The 18,072-nt window shown below is 49.0% G+C and overlaps 2 long non-coding RNA genes across 5 annotated transcripts in view; one reads left to right on the top strand and one right to left on the bottom strand.

Moving 5' to 3' along the window:
• LOC308200388 overlaps positions 1–18,072 on the top strand; it is a 220,262-nt gene that overhangs the window by 111,788 nt on the left and 90,402 nt on the right. Inside the window, exon 1 of one of the 2 annotated variants that reach the window (XR_013955592.1) lies at positions 17,602–17,698. The exons of the other annotated variant lie outside the window; for it this stretch is intronic. This is a non-coding gene — a long non-coding RNA (uncharacterized lncRNA). Of the gene's footprint in view, positions 1–17,601; positions 17,699–18,072 lie in introns of those variants that run through there. 2 annotated transcript variants of the gene reach the window in all.
• Positions 10,298–18,072, bottom strand: part of LOC308200386 — a 38,823-nt gene continuing 31,048 nt past the window's right edge. For all 3 annotated transcript variants that reach the window (XR_013955583.1, XR_013955584.1, XR_013955585.1), the window contains exon 3: positions 10,298–17,926. This is a non-coding gene — a long non-coding RNA (uncharacterized lncRNA). The remainder of the gene's footprint in view (positions 17,927–18,072) is intronic.

Consider the following 18,072-nt stretch of genomic DNA (forward strand, 5'->3'; position numbering starts at 1 on the left):
ATGCACTGCAGTGAGTCCAGTGAGCGCACTGGCACCACTGGGGATGTAGTGCAGTGACTCGAGAGAGTGCACTGGCACCACTGGGGATGCAGTGCAGTGAGTCCAGAGAGTGCACTGGCACCACTTGGGATGCAGTGCAGTGAGTCCAGAGAGTGCACTGGCACCACTGGGGATGCAGTGCAGTGAGTCCAGAGAGTGCATTGGCACCACTGGGGATGCAGTGCAGTGAGTCCAGAGAGTGCACTGGCACCACTGGGGATGCACTGCTGTGAGTCCAGAGAGTGCACTGGCAGCAGTGGGGATGCACTGCAGTGAGTCCAGAGAGTGCACTGGCACCACTGGGGATGCAGTGCAGTGAGTCCAGAGAGTGCAGTGGCACCACTGGGGATGCAGTGCAGTGAGTCCAGAGAGTGCACTGGCACCACTGGGGATGCAGTGCAGTGAGTCCAGAGAGTGCACTGGCACCACTGGGGATGCAGTGCAGTGAGTCCAGAGAGTGCACTGGCACCACTGGGGATGCAGTGCAGTGAGTCCAGTGAGTGTACTGGCACCACTGGGGATGCACTTCAGTGAGCCCAGAGAGTGCACTGGCACCACTGGGGATGCAATGCAGTGAGTCCAGAGAGTGCACTGGCACCACTGGGGATGCACTGCAGTGAGTCCAGAGAGTGCACTAGCACCACTGGGGATGCAGTGCAGTGAATCCTGTGAGTACACTGGCACCACTGGGGATGCAGTGCAGTGAGTCCAGAGAGCTCACTGGCACCACTGGGGATGCAGTGCAGTGAGTCCAGAGAGTGCACTGGCACCACTGGAGATGCAGTACAGTGAGTCCAGTGAATGCACTGGAACCACTGGGGATGCAGTGCAGTGAGTCCAGAGAGTGCACTGGCACCACTGGTGATGCAGTATAGTGAGTCCAGTGAGTGCACTGGTACCACTGGGCCTGCAGTGCAGTGAGTCCAGAGAGTGCACTGGCACCACTGGGGAAGCAGTGCAGTGAGTCCAGAGAGTGCAGTGGCACCACTGGGGATGCAGTACAGTGAGTCCAGTGAGTGCACTGGCACCACTGGGGATGTAGTGCAGTGACTCGAGACAGTGCACTGGCACCACTGGGGATGCAGTGCAGTGAGTCCAGAGAGTGCACTGGCACCACTGGGGATGCAGTGCAGTGAGTCCAGAGAGTGCACTGGCAGCAGTGGGGATGCAGTGCAGTGAGTCCAGAGAGTGTACTGGCACCACTGGGGATGCAGTGCAGTGAGTCCAGAGAGTGCACTGGCAGCACTGGGGATGCAGTGCAGTGAGTCCAGAGACTTCACTGGCACCACTGGGGATGCACTGCAGTGAGTCCAGAGAGTGCATTGGCACTACTGGGGATGCAGTGCAGTGAGTCCAGAGAGTGCACTGGCACCACTGGGGATGCACTGCTGTGAGTCCAGAGAGTGCACTGGCACCACTGGTGATGCAGTACAGTGAGTCCAGAGAGTGCACTGGCACCACTGGGGATGCAGTGCAGTGAGTCCAGAGAGTGCACTGGCACCACTGGGGATGCACTACAGTGAGTCCAGAGATTGCACTGGCACCACTGGGGATGCAGTGCAGTGAGTCCAGAGAGTGCACTGGCACCACTGGTGATGCAGTGCAGTGAGTCCAGAGAGTGCACTGGCACCACTGGGGATGCACTTCAGTGAGTACAGAGAGTGCACTGACACCACTGCGGATGCAGTGCAGTGAGTCCAGAGAGTGCACTGGCACAACTGGGGATGCAGTGCAGTGAGTCCAGAGAGTGCTCTGGCACCACTGGGGATGCAGTGCAGTGAGTCCAGAGAGTACACTGGCACCATTGGGGATGCAGTGCAGTGAGTCCAGAGAGTGCACTGGCACCACAGGGGATGTAGTGCATTGAGTCCAGAGAGTGCACTGGCACCACTGGTGATGCAGTCCAGTGAGTCCAGTGAATGCACTGGCACCACTGGGGATGCTGTGCAGTGAGTCCAGAGAGTGCACTGGCACCACCTGTGTTGCAGTACAGTGTGTCCAGTGAGTGCACTGGCACCACTGGGGATTCAGTGCTGTGACTCCGGAGAGCGCACTGGCACCACTGGGGATGCAGTGCAGTCAGTCCAGTGAGTGCACTGGCACCACCTGGGATGCAGTGCAGTGAGTGCAGAGAGTGCAATGGCACCACTGGTGATGCACTTCAGTGAGTCCAGAGAGTGCACTGGCACCACTGGGGATGCAGTGCAGTGAGTCCAGAGATTGCACTGGCACCACTGGGGATGCAGTGCTGTGACTCCAGAGAGCGCACTGGCACCACTGTGGATGCAGTGCAGTGAGTGCAGAGAGTGCACTGGCACCACTGGGGATGCACTGCAGTGAGTCCAGAGAGTGCACTGGCACCACTGGGGATGCAGTGCAGTGAGTCCAGAGAGTGCACTGGCAGCACTGGGGATGCACTGCAGTGAGTCCAGAGAGTGCACTGGCACCACTGGTGATGCAGTGCAGTGAGTCCAGAGAGTGCACTGGCACCACTGGGGATGCAGTGCCGTGAGTCCAGAGAGTGCACTGGCACCACTGGGGATGCACTGCAGTGAGTCCAGCGAGTGCACTGGCACCACTGGGGATGCAGTGCTGTGACTCCAGAGAGCGCACTGGCACCACTGGGGATGCAGTGCAGTGAGTGCAGAGAGTGCACTGGCACCACTGGGGATGCACTTCAGTGAGTTCAGAGAGTGCACTTGCACCACTGGGGATGGGTTTGAAGCCAACTGCATTAACCGCTCATGCTTCTTTCTTATGAGACGTTAGTAAACCAATTACATAGCCTTGTCAAGACTAAATCACAGGTCAAAATCCTGTACATCTCATGTGGCCAACCACTCCCAACTAGGATTCCAAGAACCAGGAGGTTCGGTGAAAATAGGGCTAGTGCTATTAGAGGGGTGATTATTAGGGTAAGCCCTAAGCTGTCTTTAATGGAGAAGTATGGGTGGAATGGGATTTTGTCGCAGTCTGATACGATTCCTAGTGGGTTATTTGAGCCTGATTCGTGTAGGAAGGTTAGGTGGACTAGGGTGATTCCTGCAATTAGGAAGGGCAGTAGGAAGTGGATGGCGAAGAATCGGGTTAAGGTTGGATTGTCTACTGAGAATCCTCCTCAGGCTCATTCTACTAGAGTTTGCCCAATGTACGGGATGGCTGAGAATAGGTTGGTGATTACGGTGGCCCCTCAGAATGACATTTGTCCTCATGGTAGGACATACCCTACGAAGGCAGTTGCTATTAGGGTGAGTAGGAGGATTACTCCTGTGTTTCAGGTTTCTTTGTATAGGTAGGAGCCGTAGTAGAGGCCTCGTCCGATGTGTAAGTAGATGCAGATAAAGAAGAGCGAAGCACCGTTGGCGTGGAGGTTGCGGATGAGCCATCCGTACTGGACGTCTCGGCATGTGTGAGCTACTGAGGAGAAGGCGAGTGAAGTGTCTGCGGTGTAGTGTATGGCTAGTAGCAGGCCTGTTAGGATTTGTGTGGCTAAGCAGATGGCTAGAAGGGAGCCGAAGTTTCATCAGGCAGAGATGTTGGAGGGGGCGGGTAGGTCGATTAGGGAGTTGTTGATTATTTTTAGTAGGGGATGGGATTTGCGGATGTTAGGGGCCATTAGTGAGTCTGTGTGTTATTAGGATTATTACCAGGATGGAGAGGGCGAAGGATCCTAGGTAGGCCTTAATTAGCCCTGTGTGTATTGAGGTTGCGGCTTTGCTTGCGGCTACTTGTAGTTCAGCAAGGCCCTCTGGCCCTATTTTTTTGAGTCAGGAGAGGTCGATCAAGTGTAGGGCAATGTTTTGTCCCTTTTCTAGTAGGTTTTTGGAGAAGAATCGGTGTACTAGGGGGTTGAAGTACCCTAATGCAGAGGAGAAGTTTATGAGGGGGTTTGGTTTGGGGTGAGTGAGGGTGTGTGTTATGTTCGATAGTTCTAGGGCTAGGATGATTCCTAGGATTGTTATGAGGATGGCAGCAGTTTTGGTGATAAGGGGTATGGTTATTGGGGGGGTTTTGGTTGGTGTGATGAAAGAGGTAATGATTATTCCTGCTGTAATGCTGCCTAGGGCGAGTCGGGTTAGGGGGGCGGTGATTAGTGGGTTGTTTTCGTTTATTGATACTATTGGGGGGATTCGGGTTTGTCCAGCTTGGACTAGGATGGTTATGCGGATGCTGTAGGTTGCGGTGAATGCTGTGGCTATAAGGGTTAGGAGTAGGGCTCAAGTATTTAGGTATGATGTGTTTAAGCTTTCGATGATGAGGTCTTTTGAGTAGAATCCGGCTAGGAATGGGGTTCCTATCAGCGCCAGGTTTCCGATGGTTAGGCAGGAAGTAGTGACTGGGAGTATTTTCTGTAGGCCTCCTATCTTTCGGATATCTTGTTCTCCGTTTAGGTTGTGGATGATAGACCCTGAGCATAGGAATAGTATGGCTTTAAAGAAGGCATGGGTTGAGATGTGTAGGAAGGCTAGTTGTGGGAGGTTTAGTCCGATAGTGACTATTATTAGTCCTAGTTGGCTGGATGTTGAGAAAGCAATGATTTTTTTGATGTCATTTTGGGTTAGGGCGCATGTGGCAGCGAATAGGGTTGATAGAGCACCTAGGCATAGGCAGGCAGTTAGGGCTGTCTGGTTGGTGGCTAGCAGGGGGTGCATGCGGATGAGCAGGAAGATTCCGGCTACTACTATGGTACTGGAGTGCAGTAGGGCTGATACTGGGGTGGGGCCTTCTATTGCTGCGGGCAGTCATGGGTGGAGTCCAAATTGGGCGGATTTTCCTGCGGCTGCGAGGATTAATCCTATGAGGGGGAGGATTGGGGTTTGGTGGGGGTGTACGGCTTGTTGGATCTCTCAGGTGTTGAATGTTGAAGCTAGTCATGCTATGCTCAGGGTCAGTCCGACGTCTCCGATTCGGTTGTAGATTACGGCTTGTAGGGCGGCGGTGTTGGCATCTGCTCGGCCTTGTCATCAGCCGATGAGAAGGAAGGACATGATTCGTACTCCTTCCCAGCCTACGAATAGGAGGAATATGTTGTTTGCGGTTGTTAGGAGGAGTATGGCGACTAGGAATGTCAGTAGGTAGGTGAAAAATTTTGTTACGTATGGCTCTGAGGCCATGTATCATATGGCGAATTGTAGGATTGATCATGTTACAAATAGGGCGATTGGAAGAAATGTTATTGAGTATTGGTCTATTTTTAGGCTCAGGGGGATTTTAAAGTTTATAATGAATTTTCACTCCCAGTGGCAGGTGACAGATTCTACTCCCGAGTAGATGAATGCGGTTGTAGGGGCTAGGCTAATTAGGAATGCGGTTTTAACAGCGCGGGTGGTGGCTTGTGGGGTGTTTTTAAAGTTTTTAAATAGAAATGGCAGGATGATTGGGGTTAGGAGGATTGTCAGCGTGAGTAGTGTGAGGGAGTTGATTAGTAGTGTGGGGTTCACTACTTTTACTTGGATTTGCACCAAGATGGGTGGTTCCTAAGACCAGTGGATTGCTGTTATCCTTTAAAAGTAAGGGGGCTGAGGTTTTAGGCTCAGATGTAAGAGTTAGCAGCTCTTGTTGGTTAAACCCTCCCCTCGGCAGGTAAGAAGGTTTGAACTTCTATTCTTAGAATCACAGTCTAATGTTTGGTTTAAACTATACTTGCATGAGGGGATTCCGGAGATCAGTTCGGGTTTGAGGATTAGGAGGAATATTGGGATAATGTGGAGCGTTATGAGCAGGTGTTCTCGCGTGGTTGAGTTTTGCATAGATGTGATGTGGGAGGGGAATGAGCCTCGTTGGGTCATTAGTAGTATGAATAAGGTGTAGGAGGCGGTTAGTAGGGTTGCGATTCCTGTTAGGATGATCGTGAAGGCAGATCAGTTGAATAAGGTGATTATAATGGTTAGCTCTGCTATGAGGTTTGTTGTTGGGGGTAAGGCTATGTTTGTTAGATTGGCCAGCAATCATCAGGTAGCTATGAGTGGTAGGAGAGGTTGTAGGCCTCGTGTGAGTAGTAGAATTCGGCTGTGCGTACGTTCATAGTTTGTGTTGGCTAGGCAGAACAGTATGGAGGAAGTTAGTCCATGGGAAATTATTAGGATCATTGCCCCTGAGAATGATCAGTGGGTTTGGATTATTCCTGCGGCGATAACTAGGCCTATGTGGCTAACGGATGAATAAGCGATTAGTGATTTTAGGTCTGTCTGTCGTAGGCAGATTGAGCTAGTCATTAGGGCGCCTCATAGGGCCAGGGTTAGGAAGGGGTAGTGCAGGAGGTTGGACAGTGGGCCCATAAATAGAGTGACTCGTATAATTCCGTATCCTCCTAGCTTTAGTAGTAGGGCGGCGAGGAGTATTGAGCCTGCGATGGGTGCTTCTACGTGGGCTTTTGGCAGTCAGAGGTGTAGGCCGTATAGTGGGGCTTTTACTATGAATGCTATGAGCAGTGCTAGACCTGATAGTATTCCTGTCCATGAGGTGGATAGGGTTGGGTGGGTTAGTTGTAGGGTTGGCAGGTGCAGGGTGCCAATTTTCACGTATAGGTGTATGATTGTGATTAGCAGGGGTAGAGAGCTTACTGGCGTGTAGAATAGCAGGTAGATGCCAGCGCTTAGGCGTTCTGGTTGGTTCCCCCATCGGGTGATTAAGATTAGGGTGGGAATGAGGGTTGCTTCAAATGAGATGTAAAATAGTGCTAGTTCTGTGGTGGAAAAGGCTAGTAGGATGAATGGCTGGACTGCGACTAAGGTTGAGATAAAGATTCGTTTGCGTTGTAGGGGTTCTTGTTGCAGGAGGTTTTGGCTTGCTATGATTACGAGTGGGAGTAGTCAGCAGGATAGTACTAGGCGGGGGGATGAGATTTGGTCAATTCCTGTTCAGTTGGATAAAAATTTGTAGGGGTAGTAGGTTGGGATTAATCACTGTAGGCTTAGGGCAGCGATTAGGAGGCTGTATAAGGTGGTGTTAGTCCATAGAAATTTTGGTGGAGACAGCAGGGCTGTTGGAAGAAGTATGATTGTGGGTAGGATGATTTTTAGCATTGCAGGAGGTTTAGGTTGTGTAGATGGTCGGAGCCATGTGTGCGGGTGGAGGCTACTAGGATGGCCAGGCCTGTGCCCGCCTCACACGCTGAGAAGGTTAGCATGAGAATTGGTACCATGGTGAATGAGGAGACTTGGTTTTCGATGGATCATATTGATAGGCCTACGAATATCGATAATATTATGCTTTCAAGGCATAGTAGGGCGGATACTAGGTGGGTTCGGTGGAAGGCTAGTCCTAGTCCGCTGAAAATGAAGGCTGAGTAGAAGCTTAAATGTAGGGGCGACATAAGAAAGTTACAGGGTTGGCTGTAATCTGCTGGGTCGAAACCAGCTATCTTTTTGGTTAGACTAACTTTCTGTTATTCTGCTCATTCTAGGCCCCCTTGAATTCACTCGTAGGCCAGTCCGAGTGTTAGGAGAAGGAGGATCACTACAGTTCAGGTGAGGGTCATTAGGGGGGATTGGAGTTGGACGGCTCATGGCAGGGGGAGTAGGAGGGCGATTTCTAGGTCGAATAGGACGAACAGGATGGCTACTGAGGAAGAATCGGACTGAGAATGGTAATCGAGCAGATCCAAGTGGGTCGAATCCACATTCGTACGGTGAGAGTTTCTCTGAGTCGGGGTTTATTTGGGCGAGTCAGAAGTTTAATGCGGTTAGGGCGGCGCTTAGGATTGATGATAGGGCGAATATGAACATGAGTGCATTCATTGCTCTCCTCTGGGTTTATACCAGATTCTAGAGATTGGAAGTCAATTGTAATTAATATACTAGAAGAGCAAGATCCTCATCAGTAGATGGTTATGTAGAGGAATAGTCAGATGACGTCTACGAAGTGTCAGTATCAGGCTGCTGCCTCGAATCCGAAGTGGTGGTCTGATGTAAAGTGGAACTTGATCAGTCGGAAGAGGCAGACGGTCAGGAAGGAGGATCCGATGATTACGTGGAGTCCGTGGAATCCAGTGGCAACGAAGAAGGTAGATCCGTAGACGCTATCGGCGATTGAGAATGGGGCTTCGTGGTATTCTATTGCTTGTAGGGCTGTGAAGTAGAATCCCAGGAGGATCGTTAGGGTTAGGGCGTGGATGGCGTGTTTTCGGTTTCCTTCTGTGATGCTGTGATGGGCTCACGTTACGGTAACGCCTGAGGCTAGTAGGATGGCTGTGTTTAGTAGGGGGACTTCTATCGGGTTGAGTGGTTTAATTCCTGTTGGGGGTCATTGGCCTCCTAGTTCTGGGGTTGGGGCCAGGCTCGAGTGGAAGAACGCTCAGAAGAACCCTAAGAAGAAGAATGCTTCGGATGTGATGAAAAGGATTATGCCGTATCGTAGGCCTTTTTGGACTGTGGGAGTGTGATGGCCTTGGAAGGTGCTTTCTCGTACAATGTCTCGTCATCATTGGAGTATTACTAGGAGTATTGAGATGAGGCCTAGGGTTAGTAGTATGGATGAGTTGTAGTGGAATCACATGATTAATCCTGAGGTTGTGAGTAGGGCGGCGGCTGCCCCGAAGATTGGTCAAGGGCTTGGGTCAACTATGTGGTATGAGTGTGCTTGGTGTGCCATTAGATGTTTTCTTGTAAGTATAGGCTTAGAAGGAGCACGAAGACGTAGGCCTGGATTATGGCTACTGCTACTTCTAGGATGGTTAGGAGTAGTAGGATGATTATTGTTAGGATGGATACTGCAGGAAGGGTGGGTATTAATGCAATGGAGGCTGTAGAGATGAGTTGGATGAGTAAGTGTCCTGCTGTAAGGTTGGCTGTAAGGCGGACTCCGAGGGCTAGGGGGCGGATTAGTAGGCTGGTTGTTTCGATCAGGATTAGTGCGGGGATTAGGGGTGTAGGGGTACCTTCGGGTAATAGGTGGGCTAAAGAGGCTGATGGTTGGTTTCGTAGGCCTGTTAGTAGTGTGGCGAGCCATAGTGGGAAGGCTAGGGCTATGTTCATAGATAGTTGGGTGGTTGGGGTGAATGTATATGGAAGGAGGCCTAGAAGGTTGATTGTAAGAAGTATGATTATTAGGGATGTAAATATTATGGCTCATTTGTGGCCATTTTTGTTGAGTGGGACTATTAGTTGTTTTGTGATTAGGTGAAGGAGTCATGTTTGGATAGTAGAAAGGCGGTTGTTGATTCATCGGTTGTTTGGGGACGGGAATAGTAGGGCTGGGAAGAGTAGGGATAGTAGGATTAAGGGGATGCCGAATAGATTGGGGCTGGAAAATTGGTCAAAGAAGCTTAGGTTCATGGTCAGGATCATGGTGTGGGTTTGGTAGTGAGGGAGGTCTTATTTGATGGGGGGTTGGTTGTGGTGAAGGCTAGTAGTTTTGGTTGGATGAGGAGTGCTAGGGTTAATCAGGTTATAATTATGATTGAAAATCATGGTGCGGGGTTAAGCTGTGGCATATCATTAAGGAGGGGGAAGTCCCTCTTTGGCTAGCTTAAAAGGCTAGTGCTGTTGCATAGCTTCTTAATGATTAGGATGATGATAGAAGGGACCAGGCCTCGAAATGTGGGAGTGGGGTTGATTCTACTACAATGGGTATGTAGCTGTGATTAGCCCCGCAAATTTCTGAGCATTGTCCGTAAAAAATCCCAGGCCGGGTGGTAATGAATGAAGTTTGGTTTAGTCGGCCTGGGATTGCGTCTGTTTTAACTCCGAGCGTTGGGACTGCTCAGGAGTGGAGTACGTCTCCTGCAGTAATGATCACGCGGATGGGGGATTCTATTGGGATAACTACGCGGTGGTCAACTTCTAGCAGTCGGAAGTGGCCGTTGGGTAAGTCTGGGGTGGGCACTATGTAGGAGTCGAATGATAGGTCTTTGAAGTCTGTGTATTCGTAGCTTCAGTATCATTGGTGGCCGATGGCTTTTAGGGTGAGGTCTGGTTCATCGATTTTGTCCATTATGTAGAGGATTTGTAGGGATGGGAGGGCGAGGAGTACCAGGACGATAGCAGGTAGGATTGTCCAGATCAGCTCTACTTCTTGGGCGTCTACAGCATTGGACGAGAGTTTTTCTGTTAGTATGTGGGCTAAAAGGTAGAGAACTAGGCTGCAGATAGCTAGGGCAACGATTAGGGCGTGGTCGTGGAATTCAACGAGTTCTTCTATGATGGGTGATGAGGCGTCTTGGAATCCTAGTTGGGAGTGGTTGGCCACATGAGATGTACAGGATTTTTACCTGTGATTTAGTCTTGACAAGGCTATGTAATTGGTTTACTAACGTCTCATAAGAAAGAAGCATGAGCGGTTAATGCAGTTGGCTTGAAACCAGCATGTGAGGGTTCGATTCCTTCCTTTCTTGTACTTGGACGAAGGCCGGTTCCTCGAAAGTATGGTATGGGGGAGGGCAGCCGTGGATTCATTCAACGTTTGTGGTAGTTAGTTCTGGTTGTAGGACTTTTCGTTTGGCCGAAAAGGCTTCTCAGATGATGAATATTAGTATGATTACGGCTACTATTGAGATTAGGGAGCCGATGGAGGAAATGGTGTTTCATAGTGTGTAGGCGTCGGGATAGTCCGAGTATCGTCGGGGTATTCCTGCTAGGCCTAGGAAGTGCTGGGGGAAGAACGTTAGGTTTACTCCTGTAAATATTACCCCGAAGTGGGCTTTTGCTCATGTTTGGTGTAGGGTAAACCCAGTGAGTAGTGGGAATCAGTGAGTAAATCCTGCTAGAGGCCATCCTAGTATAGGTAGAAGGTAAGTAAGGCCAATTTGGGGCTGTAAACTAGGATGATGGCGATTCAGCCTAAGTGGGAGATGGACGAGAAGGCTAGGATTTTGCGTGTTTGTGTTTGGTTCAGTCCTATTCAGCCTCCTAGTGCTGTTGAGGCTAGGGCCATGGCGGTGAGTAGAGCTGGGTCGAGGGATTTGGATGTTAGTAGGAGCAGGGTTAGTGGGGGGAATTTTATGAGGGTCGAGAGTAGCAGGGCTGTTATTAGTGGCGATCCTTGTAGTACTTCTGGGAATCAGAAGTGAAATGGCACTAGGCCCAGTTTAATAGCGATTGCTGCTGTCAGTAGTAGACAGGAGGTTGGGTGGTTTATTTGTGTGATGTCTCATTGGCCAGTGACTCAGGCATTGGTTATGCTAGAGAATAGGACCAGGGCGGAAGCAGCTGCTTGGGTTAGGAAGTATTTCGTTGCGGCTTCTACTGCTCGTGGGTGGTGGGATTTGGCAATTAGGGGAATGATGGCTAGTGTGTTGATCTCCAGTCCTGTCCAGGCCAGAACTCAGTGGTTGCTGGAAATTGTGATTGTGGTGCCCAAGATGAGGCTGAAGGTTATGATTGGGGTCGCGTAAGGGTTCATTAGTAGAGGAGGGGGTTAAACCATCATTTTCGGGGTATGGGCCCGATAGCTTGATTAGCTGACTCTACTAGAAAATAATATAAGGGAAGTATGGAGAATTTTGATTTCTCTTGTGTGGGTTCAATTCCTACTTTTCTAAGGTCAACAGGAAATGAGAGGGCTGTTATACCTCTATGTTCACTTTATCATAGTGACCCTTTGTAGTTCAGGCACATTTCCTTATGTAAGGAGGTAGGCCTGCATAGCAGATAGGTATGCTGATGTGTCAGAGGCACAGAGCTAGTGTGAGGGGTAGGAAGTTTTTTCATAGTAGGTGCATTAGTTGGTCATATCGGAATCGTGGGTATGAAGCTCGGACCCATAAGAAACCAGAAGATAGTAGGAGGACTTTTGTGGCTAGGATGACGGGGAATAGTTCTGTGGGTGGCCCTAGGGCGCTTGGGTTTAGGAATATGATGGCTGTAAGTGTATTTATTAGCATAATGTTCGCATATTCAGCTAGGAAGAATAAGGCGAAGGGTCCTGCGGCGTATTCAACGTTAAACCCTGAGACTAGCTCAGATTCACCCTCTGTGAGGTCAAAAGGAGCTCGGTTTGTCTCTGCTAGGGTGGATACGTATCATATTATTGCTAGGGGTCATGAGGAGAAAATGAAGTATAGAGGCTCCTGTGCGACGGCAAAGGAGCTGAGTGTGTAGCTTCCGCTTAGTATGATTATTGATAGCAGGATTATGGCCAGTGTCACTTCGTATGAAATGGTCTGTGCTACTGCCCGTAGGGCTCCGATTAGTGCGTATTTTGAGTTCGAGGCTCAGCCTGATCATAGGACTGAGTAGACGGCTAGGCTTGACATGGCTATTAGGAAGAGAACTCCGAGGTTTAGATCTGCTAGGGGAAATGGGAGTGGTAGTGGTGCTCAAGTGGTGAGGGCTAGGACAAGGGCTAGTATTGGTATCAGAATGAATAGAAGTGGGGAAGAGGTAGAGGGTCGGATGGGCTCTTTGGTAAATAGTTTCAGTCCGTCCGCAAATGGTTGAAGTAGGCCAAAAGGCCCGACAACGTTAGGGCCTTTGCGGGATTGTATGTAGCTTAGGATTTTCCGTTCTACTAGGGTTAGGAAGGCTACGGCAATCAGGATTGGGATGATGTATAGGAGGGATATAACGAGGCAGCTTAGTGTTGTTATTTGAATCATGGGTGAAGCTAGGGAGAGGATTTGAACCTCTGGGGAAAGGGCTTAAGCCTTCTGCACTTGCCGGGCTCTGCCACTCTAGCTGGTCCTTTTCTAGGATTGAAAGTGGTGGGGGAAGGCCCTCTTCACGGTTTAGTTGGTTTCACTGCTTAGAGGGGGGGGGCGTGCTTGTGGTATTGGCCCCACTTTCCCGGTCCTTTCGTACTGGGGAGAGTGTGTCATAGATAGAAACCGACCTGGATTGCTCCGGTCTGAACTCAGATCACGTAGGACTGTTAATCGTTGAACAAACGAACCCTTAATAGCGGCTGCACCATTAGGATGTCCTGATCCAACATCGAGGTCGTAAACCCCCCTGTCGATATGGGCTCTTGAGGGGGATTGCGCTGTTATCCCTGGGGTAGCTTGGTCCATTAATCAATTATATTGGGTCTGGTCACTGTTAGCACTTTGAGGGGTAGCTCTAGGTAAAGAGGTATGGTCTTGTTTTTGGAGGATTTGTTCTCCTCCAAGGTCGCCCCAACCGAAAAATATCGACCAGGCTCTGCGATGGTAGTGGCCCCAGTGGGGTTGATTGAGGATTCGCGGTGGTCGTTGATTTTTAAGTTCCACAGGGTCTTCTCGTCTTATGTTCACATCCCCGCTTTTGCACGGGGAGATCAATTTCACTGATTATCTGTGAGAGACAGTTAAGACCTCGTTTAGCCATTCATACAAGTCTCGATTTATGGGACAATTGATTGCGCTACCTTTGCACGGTTAGGATACCGCGGCCGTTAAACCTAAGTCACCGGGCAGGCATCACCTTCAATACTTGTTTAATTTGCTGAAGGCTATGTTTTTGGTAAACAGTCGGGCCTTATTAATTTGCCGAGTTCCTTTCACAGATTTTAATCGCTCTTATAGGCGCTCCTGAGTCGGGTTAACAGGGTTAGTTAATACGTGGTCTTGTAGGGGTTTTTGTATCTGTCTAGGTCTGTTAATAATGTTTCTATGTAAGCTTGCGCCGTTAGAGGGGTGTGGCCCTGAGTTACTTATTTTAGCATTAATTCTCCTATATTCATAGGTTGACCTGTTTGTGATAAGGGAATCATCTTATTTTGGTATTTTTAGGTGGTGGAGCTTTGACGCACTCTTTTTTGATGGCTGCTTTAGGGCCCACGGTAGGATCAGTAGTAAGAATTATCCGCTAGTCGAGGTTGTGTCCTTTTTTAATGGAGCTGTCCCTCCATTAAATAGCTCTTAATCATCTCATTAGGGTTCAGGATGTCCGGTAGGGAGGATTAAGGGGGAACTTAGATTCGTTTCACAGGTAACCAGCTATCACCCAGCTCGGTTGGCTTTTCACCTCTACTGACAAGTCATCCCACTCTTTTGCAACAGAGACGGGTTCGCTCTCTTTAACTGCTTGAAAGTAGCTCGCTTGGGTTTCGGGGGGGCAAACTTTAGTTCACTTTGCTTGGTTGTTCTCGCTAAACCATGATGCAAAAGGTACAAGGGTTGATCTTTGCTGTCTGTCGCTTTGATTGTTTCACTGCTATTTCATCTTTCCCTTACGGTACTGGGGTCTCTATCGCGTCTAAGTGTCTTTTCTATCGCCTATACTAAGACTGTAAAATGCTTTAGTTTAATTAGTTTAGTAAATTCTTTAGTTTTGGTGTACTATTTGTGTGGTTGAGCTAGAGGGGGGGCTTCAAGACGATCCGGTCTAGTAGATATCTTTCAGGTGTAAGCTGAGTGCTTTGGTGTTATAGCTACGTCTTGATATTCTAAGTACACCTTCCGGTACACTTACCTTGTTACGACTTACCTCATCTTCAGCGTATTTATGGTATTAGTTATGTGGGATGTGGCTTTTGAGGAGGGTGACGGGCGGTATGTACGTGCCCCAGGGCCGGCTTAAAGTAGGCTCTATTGTCCCACTTTACTGCTAAATCCGCCTTCCAGAAGTGGTTTCACGCTTCTTTCCGTGTGCCCTATGAATAGGGAATGTAGCCCATTTCTTCCACTCCATAGGCTATACCTTGACCTGTCTTATTAGCGGGGTGCTATTGTGTCCACTGTTGTGCTCTCATTCGAGGTGGGCTGGCGACGGCGGTATGTAGGCTGTGTTGGCAAGGGGTGGTTGGGTTAATCGGGGATTATCGATTGTAGAACAGGCTCCTCTAGGTGGGTTTGGGGCACCGCCAAGTCCTTAGAGTTTTAAGCGTTTGTGCTCGTAGTTCTCTGGCGGATACTTCGGTAAAGTAAGTATCAAGATTTAGGGCCAGGCATAGTGGGGTATCTAATCCCAGTTTGGGCCCTGGCTTTCGTGGGTTTAAATCAGTCGTTAGTTCCTAAGATCATCTTAATGGTGTGTTTAGGTGCATCTTGGGCTTATGACAGCTCAGTTGCATTTTGATCTTAGTTAGCTAGGATAGGCATTTTACCACTCTTTACGCCGTGTCAATAGGACGGTTGATTTGGGTTTCTTGTATGACCGCGGTGGCTGGCACAAGATTTACCAACCCTTGAAGTTAGGCTGTTGCTATAACTAAGTCAAGTTTGCACTCATTGCTTAATGTTAATTACTGCTGAATACCCGTGGGGGCGTGGCTTAGCGAGGCGTCTTGGGCTACTACTTGGGTGTGCCTGATACCCGCTCCTCAAGGCCTGTATGGGGGTAGGTGGTCGAGGGCGTTTACACTGGGGCGCGGATACTTGCATGTATATATTTAGCAAAAACCAACCGTAAGGTTAGGACTAAGTCTTTTGTCCGCAGGCATGTTTTATGCCATCTTGGCAACTTCAGTGCCATGCTTTGTGTTAAGCTATGTGGACGGGGGTGTGGTTAGCTGATAGTTGAGTGGTGAGTGAGAGTGAAGTATATGAAATTATTGCTTGTGTTTACTATTTTTAGTACTGGAGTTTCTCTAATAAGTTTAAGTTATTTTGTATGTGTTTGTGTGTATATATACATCGTTCCGATGATGTCATGGAAGGGATGATTAATGGAGTTTTAGAGGTAGTTTGCTGGGATTGGGCGATGAAGGTTTATGCTACATGGTGGTTAGCGAAAGTTTACTGGTTTAGTTTGTGAAGCGCAGGGGTTGCGCTTAATGATTTGTTGTTTTGTGCTATGTCCAACGAGCATTCATCCAATAGCCCCATTTAACCCGGAGGGTGGAGGTAACATTAACTGAATGTGGTCAAAGTGCATCAGTGTCAGGATGATTCCCCATATACGCCAACCGTCTCATCGAGGGACCCTTGAAATATAGGATAGGCCGTGAGGCAGGTGTGTCCAGGCTTAGATTGTGGGACCCCCGAGATCACTGGGAATAGCCACCTGTGAGGTAACCCCGGAAAAAATAAGAGGAACCAGAGGCGCCAAAAAGCTGGAACATGCCGCGATTACGCATTGAGAAGGTGAAAGTACTCACAGATGCCACTTTGAAGGGCAAGGAGGGGTGAGTGAACCCAATGGATGGCCCTGACCGAGGAACCAGAGGCGCAAAAATGTGAGGAGGGCGAGGGGTTTAGGGGGAACGTATGGGCCTGAAGCTAGTCATACCGGACATTATGTGCAACGGGTTGCTGATTTCACGTGAGGAGTACGATTAATAAATCCGTCTGATACGAACTGCATGAGATATGTGGTGGAGAGTTGTTGTTGGAGCATGTCCTGTGAGCATTCATTAAAATGGGGTCTTGTTATGCGCTTGAGTGGAGTTGTATTGGGTGTTGTGGGGTATGGTCCTAGAACATTCATGCCGGGTGGTTTGGTAGGAGTGTGTTTAAGGGTTTAATGGCCGTGTACATGTATGGGTTTAGCACCTGCTTATAAGATAGTCCGTATATAATGTATATTACTGGTACTATAGTATGTATGTATATGGGGTATATAAATTTATGCACGAATATGCATAACCAAATACCCCCGCCTCGGGGGGGGAGGGGGGGGGGGGTTAAGCATAATGGCATAGATGGGGTAGAATTATTGGGGGCTTGCGGTTAGTTCCTGTAGTTGAGAACAATGGCGGCTTTTCGAGCCGCAGGCCTCGGGTAGTGTCCGGGCAGGAATAATGACTTATTTTATGTTTTTTTTAGGGATTTGCTTTGCGGTGGGTGTTTTGGGTGTGGCGTCGAATCCTTCGCCGTATTATGGGGTTGTTGGTTTGGTGTTAGCGTCTGTGGCGGGGTGCGGGTGGTTGCTGGGCCTTGGGGTTTCGTTCGTGGCTTTAGTGCTGTTTATGGTGTATTTGGGGGGTATGCTGGTGGTGTTTGTTTATTCAGTAGCTTTAGCAGCGGAGCCTTTCCCTGGGGCTTGGGGGGATTGACGGGTGATTGGATGTGCAGTAGCGTTTGTGGCAATTGTTTTTGGGGGGTTGGTGTTTGGGGGGTTTATGGGGGCTTGGAAGTTCGGGGTTTCTACTGTGAATAATGTTGGGGTGTTTGTTGTTCGGTCGGATTTTAGTGGAGTTTCCATGTTTTATTCACATGGGGCAGGGATGTTTTTAGTGGCGGGTTGGGGGCTGTTGTTGACTTTGTTTGTTGTATTGGAGCTTGTGCGGGGGTTGTCGCGGGGTGCTATTCGGGCGGTTTAGGGGTTAGGGTCAGAGAATAGTTTATTGAAAATGCCAGCTTTGGGAGCTGGAGATAAAGGTTTGAGTCCTTTTTTTCTGAGTTTGGGGTACTCTAAGAAGTGGTAAGTCTTCAATCTTTGGTTTACAAGACCAATGTTTTTATAAACTATTAGAGTATTTAGCAGTTGAGTATTTTGTTTTCTAGGGCGCTTGCGGCGGGGAGGAGAAATAGGAGGATAGTGAAGTAGGCGATTGAAGCGAGTTGGCCGATGATGATGAATGGGTGTTCGACGGGTTGGCTTCCTACTCATGTTAGGACGAGGAGGTCGGCGACTAGTACTCAGAATAGGAGCTGGGAGAGTGGTCGGAATGTTATTGCTCGTTGTTTTGATTTGTGCAGGAATGGGATTAGGAATAGGATCAGTACGGAGGCGGCCAGTGCTAATACGCCTCCTAGTTTATTTGGGATTGAACGTAGGATGGCGTAGGCGAGTAGGAAGTATCATTCTGGCTTGATGTGTGGTGGGGTTACTAGTGGGTTTGCTGGGGTGAAGTTTTCTGGGTCTCCCAGGAGGTTAACCGCTCATGCTTCTTTCTTATGAGACGTTAGTAAACCAATTACATAGCCTTGTCAAGACTAAATCACAGGTAAAAATCCTGTACATCTCATGTGGCCAACCACTCCCAACTAGGATTCCAAGACGCCTCATCACCCATCATAGAAGAACTCGTTGAATTCCACGACCACGCCCTAATCGTTGCCCTAGCTATCTGCAGCCTAGTTCTCTACCTTTTAGCCCACATACTAACAGAAAAACTCTCGTCCAATGCTGTAGACGCCCAAGAAGTAGAGCTGATCTGGACAATCCTACCTGCTATCGTCCTGGTACTCCTCGCCCTCCCATCCCTACAAATCCTCTACATAATGGACAAAAT

The sequence above is a fragment of the Anser brachyrhynchus genome, assembly GCF_964034855.1.
Source record: "Anser brachyrhynchus genome assembly, chromosome: 10".
Classification (NCBI taxonomy): Eukaryota; Metazoa; Chordata; class Aves; order Anseriformes; family Anatidae; genus Anser; species Anser brachyrhynchus.